This window comes from Capsicum annuum, chromosome 11 (assembly GCF_002878395.1).
Source record: "Capsicum annuum cultivar UCD-10X-F1 chromosome 11, UCD10Xv1.1, whole genome shotgun sequence".
NCBI lineage: Eukaryota > Viridiplantae > Streptophyta > Magnoliopsida > Solanales > Solanaceae > Capsicum > Capsicum annuum.
The window spans coordinates 218049172-218065812 of NC_061121.1; the positions used below are offsets into that span (position 1 = coordinate 218049172).

A 16641-nucleotide genomic window follows, 5' to 3' on the forward strand; every position below is an offset into this window, starting at 1 on the left:
CAAATTTATGATCTTTTCAAGTTACTCTGTTTTAAATTAAGTTTCCAACCATGAATCTCCATGAACTATGATTCTACACCATGTATGAATGGAATTGTTGTTGTTATTCAATTCCTCATATTTTAATATTATCATTCATTGAATTAAATCATAAGTTAGTGCTATTCGTGTTGAATCCATTCTATTACTACAAGTTTCATAACATTCCTATGATTTGATTAAGCTATGAACTACAAGTGTTTGATAAAATGCCTACAAGAATGAGTAGTTGATAAAGGTTTTCATGCTAAGACATCTAATTTTAATATTGTGTTACTATTTTTTCTTTTGTGTCCTGGGGGTATTAGATACCCAAAAATCATAGTTGTTTACTTAATCTCGTCTCAGTATTTTCAGAAGAACTTCAAAATACAACATGAGCATTACTAGATCAGTCAGTTAAACTCAAAAATGGTCAGTAACTCAGTGTCATTCAGTTGGGAGTAGGATTTAGCACCGAGCAAGTGTAGGGATAACGGTTTTCCCATCAGGTAGGCAGAGTTGTTAGTAGCAGTCCCTATACTCAAGAACTACGTAGCCAGCATAGGATATGAGAAGTCACCCGTCAGTTTAGGCTTAACCGTCTCGTAGGGGTCACCCGTCAGATTAGGCTTGATACGCTTCGTCCTATGGGACAATATAGTATACCAGACTAGGGGATCCACATAGCCAGCATCAGTATCCATGGCACGATATTAACACCCTTTCAACTTGGGTTACAGGTTGAACCCTGATTAGCTTAGATTGGGGCATGTCGATTAAATGATAGCTTCCACAGTCTCAGCCACAGTCTCAGTCACAGTCTCAATCACAGTCTTAGTTATAGTCTTAGTCCAATAATCAGTTCAGATATTTAGTCTTAGTGTTGTTTGACCAAAGCATACAAATATCAGTAATCTCAACATTTCAGTTTACAGATTTTTATTTGGTTCATATTATATGTTTGGTCATGCATCCTCAATATCTATAGATTTCACGTACTTTCAGCATTTACAAACTTTCATGCATACATAGTATTTACTGATTTCACATATTTTTCGTATATATAGATTTCATGCTCTCTATTTAGTACTCCATGTTTTACATGTATTTTCAAACAGTTATTATTCCTCTTCATGAAACCGTACATGTCAGCCTACCTCATTTAGCATACCAATATATTCAAAGTATTGATCGCATACATTTATTTTGCTCTATGATGTATTATATCATAGGTTATGACGCTCAATTCCTGGATCACGCTTAGACTTCTCAGACTCTCAGCAGTAGAAGTAGTTAGTCCTCATATTTTGAGGATGGATTATTCTATTTCATACTTTCAGTCTAGTAGTTAGTTGGAGTTAGTTGGGGCCTGTCCCATTAACTCATAGTTATTCAGTTTAGAGACTTTCAGAAACTACAGTCAGTTATTCAATATTCAGACTTTAGTTGACATATCAGTTAGTTATTCAGTTTATCTTAGATTTTTAGTATTTATTCAGACTTAGATAGTTATTTCTTCAGATTCATAATTCAATATTTATTTTAGTTATTAAAACCTTATGGCGTATCAGTTATTCTTCTACATTTATGGATATATTATTCAGTGCTCACAATAGGTACCGGCTCATGGGTTAGTTTGTGGTCCCTTAGAACTATAAGCGCCGTGTGACGCCCACGGTGTGCTCTTAGGGCATTACAAACTTGGTATCAGAGCCTAAGGTTTTAAAGTGTCCTAGGAAGTCTGAAAACCCCGTCAAGTAGTGTCTTGTGCATGGGTGTGTAGTGCACCACACTTATGGGTAAAAGGCTACAAGGAGTTTAAGAAAAGTTTCCCTTCTTTCAGTATTCATGTCATGTGAGTGAACATGATCTCAAGTTAAACTCTCAGTATAATTTATTTCTTCCTTCTGTTTATAGAACATGCCTCCCAAAAAGAATAATATAAGAGGAGCAGGAAACCAGCCAGCACCTTCGCCCGTCCAGGCAGATCCTCTGGACAAGCATATTTCTCACACAGAATTTAGGGTTGCGTTCACCACTCTTGTCAACTCTGTAGAATCTTAGAATGAATAGCCAGCTACTGTTCAAGCCAACCCAGTGGCTAATACTACTGTAGTTAGGATTCAGGACTTCACCCGAATGAATCTTCTATTCTACAAGGGATCCAAGTCTGAAGAGCATCCATAAGAATTCTTAAATATAGTTCAGAAGTTAACGGATGCTATGGGGGTAATATTCAGTGAGAGTGCTGAGTTGGCTGTATATCAGTTGCAAGATCTAGCCCATACTTGGTTTAAGCAGTAGAAGGTTGATAGGGGTATTGATGTAGGGTCCGGCTTGTTGAATGGGAAGAGTTTTGCCATATATTTCTTAGATAGATTCTTCCTATTGGAGTTGAGAGAAGCCAAGGTATTAAAATTTATTAACTTGAGGCAGGGCAACATGAGCGTGAAAGAGTATTCCCTCAAGTTTACTCAGTTAGCTAGATATGCTCCCCATGTAGTAGCTGATAACAGATCCAAGATGAGCAAGTTTGTGTCTGGCGTTTTTGATAGTGTGGTCAAGGAGTGTAGGATCGTAATACTGATTAGGGAGATGGAATTATCTAGGTTGATGGTCTATGCTCAACAAATTAAGGAGAAGAAAAATAAGGAGAAGGAGAGAGGAAATAAGAGAGCTAGGATGGGTAGTTTTAATTTCAGCCAGCCAAGGTCAGAAGGTGGTAACACTCTTCAGTTTCATCAAAGGTCTTTAGCCCCAACACTCTCTTCATCCAGTGCCTCTGTACCCAAATTCAAAAATGATAATAGGGATAGAGTATTAGGCTTTAAGTCCTAAGGCAGTGTTAACAGTGCCTGTACAAACCCTCTATGTCAGAAATATAGAAGACACCATTAGGGTGAGTGTAAAGTAGGTAGTGATGTATGCTTTGGATGTGGTAATCCAGGCCATTAGATTTAGGAGTGTCGGGTAGGTTCTCAGAGAGTTAGGGAGTTATGCGAATAGGGCCAGACCAATCAGTCATCAGTTCCATCCAGTCTCCCAACTTAGTAGGGTGCCGCTTCCAGTACTACCAGTGGTTAAAGTTCGGATAAATTATATGCTTTTCAGTCCTGCTAAGATCAGGAAAATTCTCCTGACATAGTTACTGGTACGTAGCAGGTCTTTCATTTATATGTCTATGCTTTACTAGACCCTGGAGCTTCTCTTTTTTTTGTAACTCCTTATATAGCCATCAACTTCAAAGTCAGTCCTGAAACTCTAGCAAAGCCCTTTTCAGTCTCTAACCCGATGGGTGTTTCCATTATAGCCAGACAGGTATACAGGAACTGTCCAGTTGTAATATCTCAGAAAGTTACCTCAATTGATCTCTTAGAGTTAGAGATGATGGATTTTGATTTCATTCTCAGCATGGATTGAATCCACTCATGCTATGCCTCAGTTGATTATAGAAATAAAATAGTTCATTTTCAGTTCTCAAATAAACCAGTCCTTGAATGAAGGAGTAGTACTACAGCTCTTAGGGGTCGGCTTATTTCATACCTTAGAGCGACAAAGATGATATCCAAGGGCTGTATTTACCATCTTGTTCGAGTCAAAGACTCAAATTCAGAGACTCCAACCCTTGAGTCAGTTTCAGTAGTCAGGGAATTTCTAGATGTATTCCCTGAAGATCTTTCTGAAGTTTCTCCCTAAAGGAAAATCGACTTCGAAATAAACCTTCTTCCTGACACTCAACCATATCTATTCTGCCATACAAAATGGCTCTAGCTAAACTCAAAGAACTAAAAGAACAGTCGAAGGATCTCCTAGATAAGGGATTCGTCAGACCCAACATCTCCCCATGGGGCGCACCAGTTCTATTTATGCATAAGAAAGATGATTCTCTAAGAATGTGTATTCATTACCGTCAGTTAAACAAAGTCACCATCAAGAATAAATATCCACTTTCTAGAATCGATGATTTGTTTGACCAACTTTAGGGAGCCAGTTATTTTTCCACGATAGACCTCAAATTAGGCTATCATCAGCTAAGGGTCAGGGAATGTGACATTCTGAAAACAACTTTCTAAACTTGGTATGGTCACTTTGAATTTCTAATCATGTCCTTTGGTCTTACTAATGCCCCAGCAGCTTTCATGGACTTGATGAATCGAGTGTTTAAGTATTACATGGACATGTTCATTATAGTCTTCATCGATGACATTCTTGTCTATTCCCGTAGTGAGAATGATCACGCAGAATACCTCAGAATCATACTTCAGACTCTCAAAACCCATCAGTTGTTCGCCAAATTCAGTAAGTGTGAATTTTCGCTAAGGTCAGTAGCATTCCTTGGTCACATTATTTCTGGTGATGGCATTAGAGTGGATCCTCAAAAGATTGAAGCAGTGAGAAACTGGCCTAAACCCATCTCTCCATCAGATAACAGAAGTTTCTTAGGTTTGGCTGGCTATTACCATCGGCTTGTTGAAGGGTTTTTATCTATTGCATCCCCTATGTCCAGATTGAATAAGAAGAAAGTCATGTTTTAGTGGTCAGATTCCTGTGAAAAGATTTTTCAGGAGTTAAAGACTCGACTCACCTCTGCCCTAGTTCTTACTTTGCCAGATGGTTTAGATGAGTTTATTGTGTACTGTGATGCATCTAGAGTAGGTTTGGGTTGAAACCTCATGCAGAGAGGTAAGGTTATTGCCTATGCCTCTAGACAACTTAAGCCCCATGAGAAGAATTACCCTTCTTATGATCTTGAGTTAGCAGCCGTAGTATTCGCCTTAAATATTTGGAGGTATTACTTGTATAGGGTGCATGTTGATGTGTCATAGATCACAAAATCTTATAGTATATGTTCTCTCAGAAAGACTTAAATTTGCGTCAGAAGAGGTGGTTAGAGCTATTGAAAGATTATGACATGAGTGTTCTATATCATCTGGGCAAGGACAATACAGTGGTTTTTGCTCTCAGTAGATTATCTATGGGTAGTGTTGCTCATGTTGAGGATGGTAAGAAGAAGTTATCTCAGGAAATCCATTACCTTACTCGACTAGGTGTCCGTTTGTCGATTCAGCAGAAGGTAGTGTATGGTTACAGAGTAGTTCAGAATCATCTCTAGTTTCTAAAGTGAAGAAAAAGCAGGATAGAGATCCCATTCTAGTTAAGTTGAAAGAATCAATCAGAGATCAGAAAGTGGAGGTTTTCTCCCAAGGAGGAGATGGTGTGCTGCGTTGTCAGGGTCAGCTATGTATGCCTGATGTAAATGAATTGAGGCAACGAATTCTTTCATAAGCGCATGGTGCGCGTTACTCTATTCATCCAGGTGCCACTAAGATGTACCACAATTTGTGGGAGATCTATTGGTGAAGTGGGATGAAGAGGGATATTACAGAGTTTGTAGCTAAGTGCTCTACATGTCAGAAAGTTAAGATTGAGCACCAGAAGCCTAGTGGGTCCATGCAAGAGTTCAGTATTCCAACATAGAAGTTATAATGGGTTTGCCCCGCACTCGTCATCAGCATGATTTTATTTAGGTCATCGTAGATAGGATGACCAAATTAGCTCATTTCTTGTAAGTCCATACCTCTTATTCAGCCGAGGACAATGCCAAACTCTATCTCAGAGAGTTGGTTAGGTTGTACGGTGTTCCCTTATCCATCATTTCAAATAGAGGTACCCGTTCCACCTCTTATTTCTGGAAAGCATTCCAAAAGGGTCTTGGTACCCAAGTCCACCTCAGTACAACCTTCCAACCTCAGACAGACGGTCAAGCAGAAAGGAGCATTCAGACTTTTGAGGATGTGCTGAGAGCATGCATAGTTGATTTGAAAGGTAGTTGGGATGACCACTTGCCTTTGATTGAGTTCGTATATAATAACAACTATTATTACAGTATCCAGATGGCTCCATTTAAAGCTCTTTATCGTAGGATAGATAGATCTTCGATTGGTTAGTTTGAAGTAGGTAGGGCCGCAGTAGTAGGGCCTGACTTGGTGTTTGATGTGTTAGAAAAGGTCCAGTTGATCATAGAAAGACTTAGGCCAGCTTAGAGGTGACATAAATCGTATACAGATGTGAGGAGAAAGGATCTCAAGTTTGAGGTCGGTAATTTTATGTACTTAAAAATCTCTCCCATGAAGGAAGTGAAGAGGTTTGGCAAGAAAGGGAAACTCAATCCCTGATAAATCGGTCCTTACAGAATTCTCAGCCATTTTGGAAAGGTATCTTATGAACTTGAGTTGCCTTCAGATCTAGCTTCAGTGCACCAAGTGTTCCATGTCTCATTGTTGAAAACGTGTATTAGTAATCCATCTGTAGTTGTTCCCTTAGAAAGTATGGATATTCAGAACAGTCTTTCCTATGAGAAAGTTTCAGTCAAAATTCTCGATCATCAAGTTCGTGGACTAAGGAACAAAGAAGTTCCATTAGTCAAAGTTCTTTGGCAGAATCATTCCATTGAGAGAGCCAATTGGGAAGTAGAAGCAGATATGCAGACCAAGTACCCTCATCTTTTCTTCGCAAATTTAGATTCAGTTTAAGGTACTAATCTTTTTAAGATTTCTCTATCATGCTCAGTTTCAGTCGCACATCATGTTCATGTCAATCGTCCAATTACAAATTAGTTCAGTCATGCATTCCATGCATCAGATATGTAGGTTTAGTGTGTAAGCTCAGTCCATCAGTTTTCCTCATCTTAACTAGTCAATGAGGACGAATGATCCCAAGGGGGAGATATTGTATTACCTCACATTTCCCTAGAATAATTTAAGTCCCAATAAATGAGTATTCATATATAAAATTTTCAAAATACTCATTATTTTCAGTTTAGAGCTTGCCACTGTGTAGGAAATTCAATTAGCTTTTCAACAATATAAAATTCGCCCAAATCTGATAATCGGGTAAGAAGTTATGGCGATTTTAAGTTTCAGTCATTAAACACCATCATTTTTGTCACTAGCGCATCGCGGAGCCAGTCTAAATTACAATAGTAAATTTACAGTAAGGGACCGCGATATTGGCGCATCGCGCCTAGGACCCAGTTCACATTTGGATATTTCCAGTGAGCCTCCACGATAATGGCGCATCGCGGAGGTGGCCAAGAATGGAATTCCAAAGGCTTAGTGTGATAGCTCCGCATCGCGCCAATGGCCAAAATAAGGATTGTCGATTTCCAGTGGCCCAGCATGATTGCACCGCATTGCGCTGGATCCAAAAATCAAGATCTTCAGTTTCCAGCCCTAGTTTTTAAATTCATATAGGGGTATTAGGGTCTTTTTTCATGGCCCTAATCAACCTAAAACACGGGATTTAACCCCTAAGTGGCCTAAATAATCATCATTTATTCAATTCCTCTCAAAATTAAAGATAATCTTCTCAAGAACAAGAAAACCTAGCTCTCAAATTCAAGACCAAATCTAAAGAACTCACCATCAATCCTCTCAAATTTATTAACCCAGGTATGCTAAATATTTCTTCATGAGTTTCATTCACCCATGGAGTCCAAGTATCTAGTTTTAATTACAAATTTATGATCTTTTCAAGTTACTCTGTTTTAAATTAAGTTTCCAACCATGAATCTCCATGAACTATGATTCTACACCATGTATGAATGGAATTGTTGTTGTTATGCAATTCCTTATATTTTAATATTATCATTCATTGAATTAAATAATAATTTAGTGCTATTCGTGTTGAATCCATGCTATTACTACAAGTTTCATAACATTCCTATGATTTGATTAAGTTATGAACTACAAGTGTTTGATAAAATGCCTACAAGAATGAGTAGTTGATAAAGGTTTTTATGCTAAGTCATCTAAGTTTAATATTGTGTTACTACTTTTGCTTTTGAGTCTTGGGGGTATTGAATGCCCGAAAATCATTATTGTTTACTTAATCTCGTCTCAGTATTTTCAGAAGAACTTCAGAATACAACATGAGCATTACTAGATCAGTCAGTTAAACTCAGAAATGGTCAGTTACTCAATGTCATTTAGTTGGGAGTAGGATTTAGGACCAAGTGAGTGTAAGGATGGAGGCTTCCCCATCAGGTAGGCAGAATCGTTAGTAGCAGTCCCTATACTCCAAAACTATGTAGACAGCATAGGATATGAGAAGTCACCCATTAGTTTAGGCTTGAATATCTCGCAGGGGTCACCCGGCAGATTAGGCTTGACACACTTTATCCGTCAGGACAATACAGTATACCAGACTAGTGGATCTATATAGCCAGTATTAGTACCCGTAGCACAGTATTAACACCCTTCCAACTGGGGTTACAGTTTGGACCCCGATTAGCTCAGATTGGGGCATGTCGATTAGATGATAGCTCCCACAGTCTTAGTTTCAGTTACAGTCTTAGTCCCGTAATTAGTTCAGACATTTAGTCTTTGTGTTGTTTGACCAAAGGATACAAATATCAATTATCTCAGTATTTTAGTTTATAGATTTTTATTCGGTTCATATTATATGCTTGGCCATGCATCCCCAGTATCTACAAATTTCACTTACTTTCAGTATTTATGAACTTTCATGCATACACAGTATTTATCGATTTCACATATTTTCTGTATTTACAGATTTTATGCTCTCTATTCTGTACTCTATGTTTTACATGTATTGTCAGATAGTTATAATTCCTCTTCATGAAACCATACATGTCAGCCTACCTCATTTAGCATACCAGTACATTTACAGTACTGATCGTATACCTTTCTTTTGCGCTATGATGTATTATATCATAGGTTATGACGCTCAGTTCCTGAATCACGCTTAGACTTCTCAGACTTCAGCAGTAGCAGTGGTGATTCCTCATATTTTGAGGATGGATTATTCTATTTTATGTTTTCAGTCTAGTAGTTAGTTGGAGTTAGTTGGGGACTGTCCCATCAACTCACAGTTATTAAATTTAGTGGCTTTTATAAACTACAGTCAGTTATTCACTATTCAAAATTCAGTTGACATGTCAATTAGTTATTAAGTTTATCTCATATTTTTAGTATTTATGCAGATTCAGATAGTTATTTCTTTATATTCGTACTTGAATATTTATTTCAGTTATTAAAACCTTATGGCATATCAATTATTCTTTTGAATTTATGGATATGTTATTTAGTGCTCACAACAGGTACCAGCTCATAGGTTAGCTTGTGGTCCCTTGGGACTATAAGCACCAAGTGAAGCCCAGGGTGTGGTCTTGGGGCATTATGTATTAGGTCGAGGGTCGATTGATGATATTTATTAGACATTCGAGAAGTGTTTATACTTGTTGAGGGTGTTGCTAAAGTTCATGAATACACATCTCTCCAGTATGGGATGAAGAAAGGTGTGGTATGACGCTTATGATTTCACTGATGATATATTGATACCCGACAAGGACGGAGGATACTATGATGATATATTGATACCCGACAAGGCCGGAAGATACTATTGTTATGATATTGATACCCGGCAAGGCCGGAGGATACTGTTGTCATGATGTTGATACCTGGCAAGGTCAGAGGATAATTTTATAATGATATTGATACCCGACAAGGCTAGAGGTACTATTGATGATGTGTTGATACACGCCAAGGTCAGAGGTACTATTGATGATGTGTAGTACCTGGCAAGGCCGGAGTTTGATTACGATGATGATGGTCCTAATGCGGAAAGTTATGATGAGTTGCAATATTGATTATGTACTCTGTATTTATTCCTGCATGTGCATCGCCTATCACCAATATGCACTTATATTTATCAGTCAATATGGGATAGTTGCACATATATGGGTGAAGAATGGGCCTTGTATTGTTATATGCTAATTGAACCTTCCGAGTTTGAGGCGGTGGGGGTACGCATAGGATCGGCTAGGTGTTTGTCTTTCTGGAGTAGCCAGTTATTTATGATGTTATTGATGTTGCTATTATCACTGTTATGATTATTATTATGGCTAACCTATAACAGATTGGTCATTGATTCGGTATTGGGATTGAGATATGTCTTTGGCCTTTGCTATCTTATGATTGGATTACTATGCACGATTATTCTATGTCTAGCCATATGGATTAGAAATCTTGAGTATGTTAGTATTGAATCCTGATAGTATTATAATGAGGTCTTAAAATGAGAACATGATGATCTAGGTTATGTTCGAGACGACCTCCTATTTATATATATATATATATTATATATATATATATATATATATATATGAAGCAATGGTACTATCGGATATCCCTTCCTTCATTGTTCATATTGTATAGTCTTTCTTCGCTTTGTAAATTACAATATATCTTTCTTTCGCTCTTTATTTGTATATTGACCTGGTATATACGGTATAGCATTGACATATATTGGATGTAGTTGGAATAGGATAGTTAACCTTGATACTTCCTTAGTCTTATTATGTTAGACTCTTGCACATGAATAGGACAGTTGTCCCTTGTTATTCTTATTGACTTATTACATTATTTATGGACTTTTGGTTGTAGTTTCTATTCTGTTTATATGTTGTATATATCTACTTTATCTTTGGAGCTCAATTGGCAGTTGCCTACTGAGTACCATTCATTTGGTACTCATACTACGCCTCCATAACCTATAGATCATAGTACAAGTTATCGCTATTGATGTGTGTATTGTGCGTAGTAGCCCTGATTCGGAGACTTAGAGTGAGCTCCTAATGTTGGAGTATTACTTATCTCTCTTCTATGTATTAGACTAGCCTCTAAATTGTATTCAAAGGTAAGTTGAATTAGTGTATTTCCCCTTGATATATCACTTTTGTACTCTTATTATGTTTAGAAGCTCTTGTACTAATACCACCAGGATTTGGGATTCGTCTATGTATTGATCTTTATTTCATATATTCCGCATTCTTTTCCTTATAGTTTGTTACTAGCCGTTCCAGACTACAGGTTAGCTTGCCTACTAGTGGGTTATGGTAGGCACCATCATGACCTGAAAAGATGGGTCGTGACAAATTGGAATCAGAGCCTAGGTTTTAATGATATATTAGTACAAGAGAAAAGTATTTAGTAGAGTCCTGTGGATTAGTCCGGAGATGTTCGTAACCTATCTTTGGGAGGCTACAGTGATATTTTAGGAAATTCACTTCTTGACTCATTATTGTGTGCCTGCATTTCTATGAATCTCAAATATATTCTTTGAATTTATTCTATCTTCGAAGGTATATGCGACATTGTCGACAGATGTGGATGAGACTTCAACACATATTTCTAGAGTTTCAGCGCAGTATCGGACTAGAGAGTCAGAGATAGATGTTGAAGATCTTTAGCGTCAGACATAGGATTTAGAACCAATTTAGGCTCCAGTTAAGCTCGTGACTACTTCAGTCTTTGAGGTTCAACATTGGGAATATGAGTTATGTTGCAAATTTCTCCTAGCCATGTATGACATTCGATTCATCGAGAATTTCTTAGACCAGAGTTGGGTCTATTGATGTTCATCAGGGTTTCTTACCAGTTTTGAGTATGAGATTGGATTTCTTGAGTCGGCCAGACTTATTCGTATGCTATATCCTTTTGAGTCCGACATTGGCACATAGATATATTAGAGGATTAGTATTGTCACTCCGTTTGGTATCGTTACACTTGATAGAAGCTTAGTCTTCCTTTCCTTAGTTTGTTGATTATAAGAGGACCATAGAGAGCATAGGTATTGAGGCTTACGAAAGTAGAGGCAAGAGTCCATGCCATTAGTGTAGTGCTATTGGTATTGTATTCAGGTGTGAGGATCTTTCCGATAGATTTTACCTAGTAAGTATTTTGGACTATGAGATAGTTGATCAAACAGAGTTAGCATGTATTCCTTTCCTTCCTAGATTTCTTAAGGAAAGCTATGGTGGTGGAAGAATGGACATAATTCTAGAGATTTTTCTCAGCGCCAGTTGTCCAGCCATTTAGGCTCAGTTTGTGTTCTCTCCATATTGATGCTTCAGGAGTTGCTATGACTATAGTGAGACCGGCTACTAGTCTAGGGAGTGTCCCTGACATAAGATTCTAGTCATTCAGCTTATTTAGATCAACCCCGTGATATTATGACATCTTTAGTACAGATAGTACGCGTGGTGCCTCAATCGATGATTCAGTCAGTTGGTCCGAGTTGGACCAGTTTAAACTTATTTTCCATATGCCCATCAGGAAGGTGATTGTGGATGTCACCACAATTGGTGTGATTTTATTTCCCATATTTATCTTTTATTATGTGTATTGGGGTTTTTTTTTCATACTCATTGATGATTATATGCCTTGATGAGTTCATATTGATTATTATGTGCCTTGTTATTGAATTCATGATCATATGACTACTCCCGTGGTTTATTTTTTATAGTAGTCGATGGAGTAGATTTGTACTGATATTTCTTATTATGAATATAGAATTTGGGTTTGAGTCCCATTTATCTTGGCACATTAGCCCTATTGTGGCCTTTGAGTAGTACATGATATTGATCTTCATTTTGGTACTGATACCACCAGGTTTTGGGATTCGTCTATGTATTGATCTTTATTTCATATATTCCACATTCTTTTTCTTATGTTATTGAGTAGTCCGTTACTAGACGTTCCGGATTACAAATTGGCTTGCCTACTGGTGGATTATGGTAGGCGCCATCGTGACCTGAAAAGTTGGGTCGTGACATTATTTCTGAGTGTACGAATGCTAGCACACAAACTTCCCCAGAGATGTTGGATATAGTCTACAAAAGGATTACCATCCAAGGATTCCTAGCAGTTGATCTAATGAAAGTGTTGGCAGATTTTCCGTTGAAAACAGTTGAGTACCTCCAAGGGGAACTTCAGACCATTGAAGATTTATCACAAGGTGTTGAAAGCATTCCCTCTGCTTTTATTGAATTGTTCAATGGTGATAATATAGGAAAAATAGATTGTTTTAAAGTTGCAGATGAGTGAATTAACAAAAGTTGCCTATTTGTTCATGAATTAACAAACAATATCTCATATTTATTTTCGTCAAGTTGAAATCCATTTTAAAAAAATACATTTTGTGCATAAAATTAATCTTATGTTTGCCAAAGTGGCTAAAAATTAAATTGATATATATAACTTAAATTGATTCATGGGAATTCTTGTTAAAAAAAATTTTAAATGATTTTTTTGTTTGATACACTTGTCCCCTTGTATCATTTATGAATGATCCAGCATGGTGATTTTGGAGACATTATATACATGTTAGGGTACTAGTCGTCTCCTGCATGACCAAGACTATAAAAGTAAAATATTATTTTCACATAAGGTGTAAAAACAAGTCGTATGCCATTATGAAAATGGGTTCTCATGGTCATGGTGTCATGTGTTGTTGTTTGTACTTTGAAATGCCTATAAAAGTTTCAGCAGTCAGAATTTTGTCAAACTATTCCTTGTTATTGCGGAAACATTTCATGACACAGAATACGATGACAAAATTAGGTATTTCTCTGGTGGATTCAAAATACAAAAAAACAATCACATGAAGAAGTCAAGAGCAACCAACATCTATCTCTCTCTCTCACACACATATATATATATATATATATATATATATATATATATAAAATCACATATACTGAGAGGATTAGGCAGAAAATTCATTGGCATCAGAAATGAATTGTATCCAACACTAGAAAAAGTAGCAGCTGAAGTAATGGATGGTATCCAACACTTGAAATGCTACACGATTATAAAACTTAGTCCTCAAATTGGATGTATAAACTTTAAATGAACTAGACCCATGGACACTTGGTTGAAAATGAGGACAAATGGGAGCAAGGACACGGAAGGAAAGTTTGATTAGAGGCATCCATAGAAACGAGAATGGAGTGATGGTTATGGATTCCATAGATCTATTTGACAACAACATCAACTTAGCAGAAGTCAAGGCTACTTTATTTGGTCTGATTTGGTGTAAGAACAATGGTATAATCCATATCATTCTGGAATGCATGTAACGACCTAAAAATTTGATGAAATATGTGTATTTTTGTGTGAAATAACTGTTTTATCTCTCTCCATGGTTGCATTGTGATATTCTAGGGTATGGGAGTGATTGGCATGGTTTCTGATGCATTTTGGTGTCTTTTGTGCAATATTGTTGTTTTTGGAGGCCTTGAGAGCCTTATTATAGATCTATGTGGTTATTTTTTGATCTATGCGATGAATGAATGAATGAACGGACTATGCTAGTAGCTACGAAATATCGATTTTAGGTTAGGTAGACCTTTGGTTCGGGTCCCAATGCACCCGAGCTCATTTTGACAAAGTTGAAAAATTGAAAATATGGGTGTGGGACCAACTTTTGATCAAAATAATATCGGATGGAAAATCCAACTTGGCAAACACGTCTGGAATATTGATTTTACGGTGGTAGCATATTTTGTGTGATTTTACGGCTTTTAAATGTCATTTTGACCCTTGATTTGAAAAATTGTGATTTTGAATTTCGAAGGTCAACTGTGAAAATGATATTTTTTTTTAATTATGATATCTCCATTGAGTTTGGAACAGCGAATTTAGTATAATTACATAGTTCGTTTGCGTATATCGGACTCCAAACGAATCCCCGACACCCCGTCAAAGTCCTTTTTTTTGGACTTAAAAAGCTGATTTTCCAGCTTTACTGGTGCACTATAAATAGCCCCTTTTCTTGCCCATTTTGCTCATTCTTTCACCTTTTCTCTTGATAGTTAAACCCTAAAATAATGTGAGAACTTAAAAATGAAGCTTGAGGTAGCTTGGGAAACTAGATTAACATCTAATTCTTGATTCCATTACGTATTTAAGGCGAGATTCCTTTTCTACTCTAGTTCTTGATTAATTTCTCAAAACCCCAAAAATCGTAGGGCTTGATTTTAAATCCTAATTTCACTCCTTTTCACTTGAATACTATTATAATCTTATAATTACTAACTTTTCATCAATTTAACCCTCAAAACAACTTTGATTCTTGATTTTAATATGGATTTCAAAGATTTTGCTCGGTAAAGCTCAAAAATGGTTTTTCTTTGATTTGAACCTCGTCTTTTACTTGATTTTTCATCTGTAGATTTCTAAAAATATGAAAAACACATTTTTGCAATAAAGTTTTGATTTTGCCTTCTTTTTTAAAAAATCATTTTGAAGGTCCATTTCGACCCTGAATCAAAAGTAGGCAATATGGATATCGTTTGCTTTATTTTGATGCGTAGATTCTGTATTTCTTGGTTTTAGTTGATTTCGAGACCATTCGTGGAAAGTAAAATCGTGGGTTCAAAGTGTAGCAGGATGATGTTAGCATTCGAGGTAGGTTATGGCTACTAGGCTGGATAGTAAATATTGATACAAAATGTATGTTAAGGGTGGAAGATAATCATGAAAAATGGCTATCTATATGTTGTGCCCGTATGGGGGCCAGAATGTGATATAATTATTGAATTTGAGAGATTCTATGATATGTGTAACCGTGTGGGATCTTATGTGATACTGATAGCCTAAAATACATGTGAATAATTATATTATGTTGTTAGAAATCTCTCTCTCTCTCTCTCTCTCTCTCTCTATATATATATATATATATATATATATATTCATACTTTGTGGGAATATGAATCATGTGGAAAATTCATGGATAGTGGAAATAGTGAGTAGATGTTGGCTCACGTGGTTGTGGAATAGTAACATTGTGGTTGGTTGTGGAAATACATCATATGGATTGGTTGTGAAAAATACACCATGTAGATTGGTTGTGGAAATACTCATTTTGTATGGTTGTGAACATTGCATCATCATTCTCATGTCATCATACGCATCATTTCTCTTGTTTATTTTATTGCTTTATATTTACTTGTTGTCATATATGTGTACTTGATTTTGTCTTATGTTATGTATGTGTTTCGTAAATACTGAAAATACTGAAATGCTTAAAATATTGAAAACACTGAAAATATTATAAATACGGAGGTTGTGTGCCAATTTAAAAGTTGTGCCAACCCCAAGGTTGTCAAGGCTGTGTGCCAAACCCAAAGTTGTGTGTCAACCTCAAGGCTGTGTGCCAACTTCATGCATCCTTATCATCATCATCATCATCATTATTATTGTCATCATATACATTGCACTTGCTTTATTATATTTATGTTATGCGTGTATTGCCATATAGACTTGTCATCTATCTATTTGTTCTAGAGCTTGACTTATTAATGTCTAAATATTATATCTTTCTTTATTTGTACTCGATGATCTTGATTATACATGTTCCTCTTTCATTCTACTTGTATGTGATATTATGTATATTTCTATCCCTATCTGGTGTGTTATTATATTATTTTGTGTGGATATTGTAGAATTGTTAGTGCAAATGGTGTGGGCTACTAGTGTGGGATATTTTCTATTTATAGGTGACGTACCCTTAGTGTATATTTTGTATGCTTTATGTACTATTTTGCTTGGTTGGCCTATGATACCTACTGAGTACAAGTGGATCGTACTCACGCCTACTGCACCCTTTCAGTGCAGGTCCTAGCTCGAGTGTACCTCAAATTGGTTGATTTCGAGCGCGTTCAAGTTTACTAAAGGTAGCAGTTGGACAACCATGCATTCGGAGTTCACCTCTATCTTTCTATAGTTGTTATATTTTTATTTGTATTCAGAGATA

At 36.7% G+C, this 16641-nt stretch overlaps 1 pseudogene; it reads left to right on the forward strand.

The window, feature by feature from the left end:
* LOC107846231 overlaps window positions 1-12929 on the forward strand; it is a 21197-nt pseudogene extending 8268 nt beyond the window's left edge.
* The last annotated feature ends 3712 nt before the right edge of the window (window positions 12930-16641 follow it).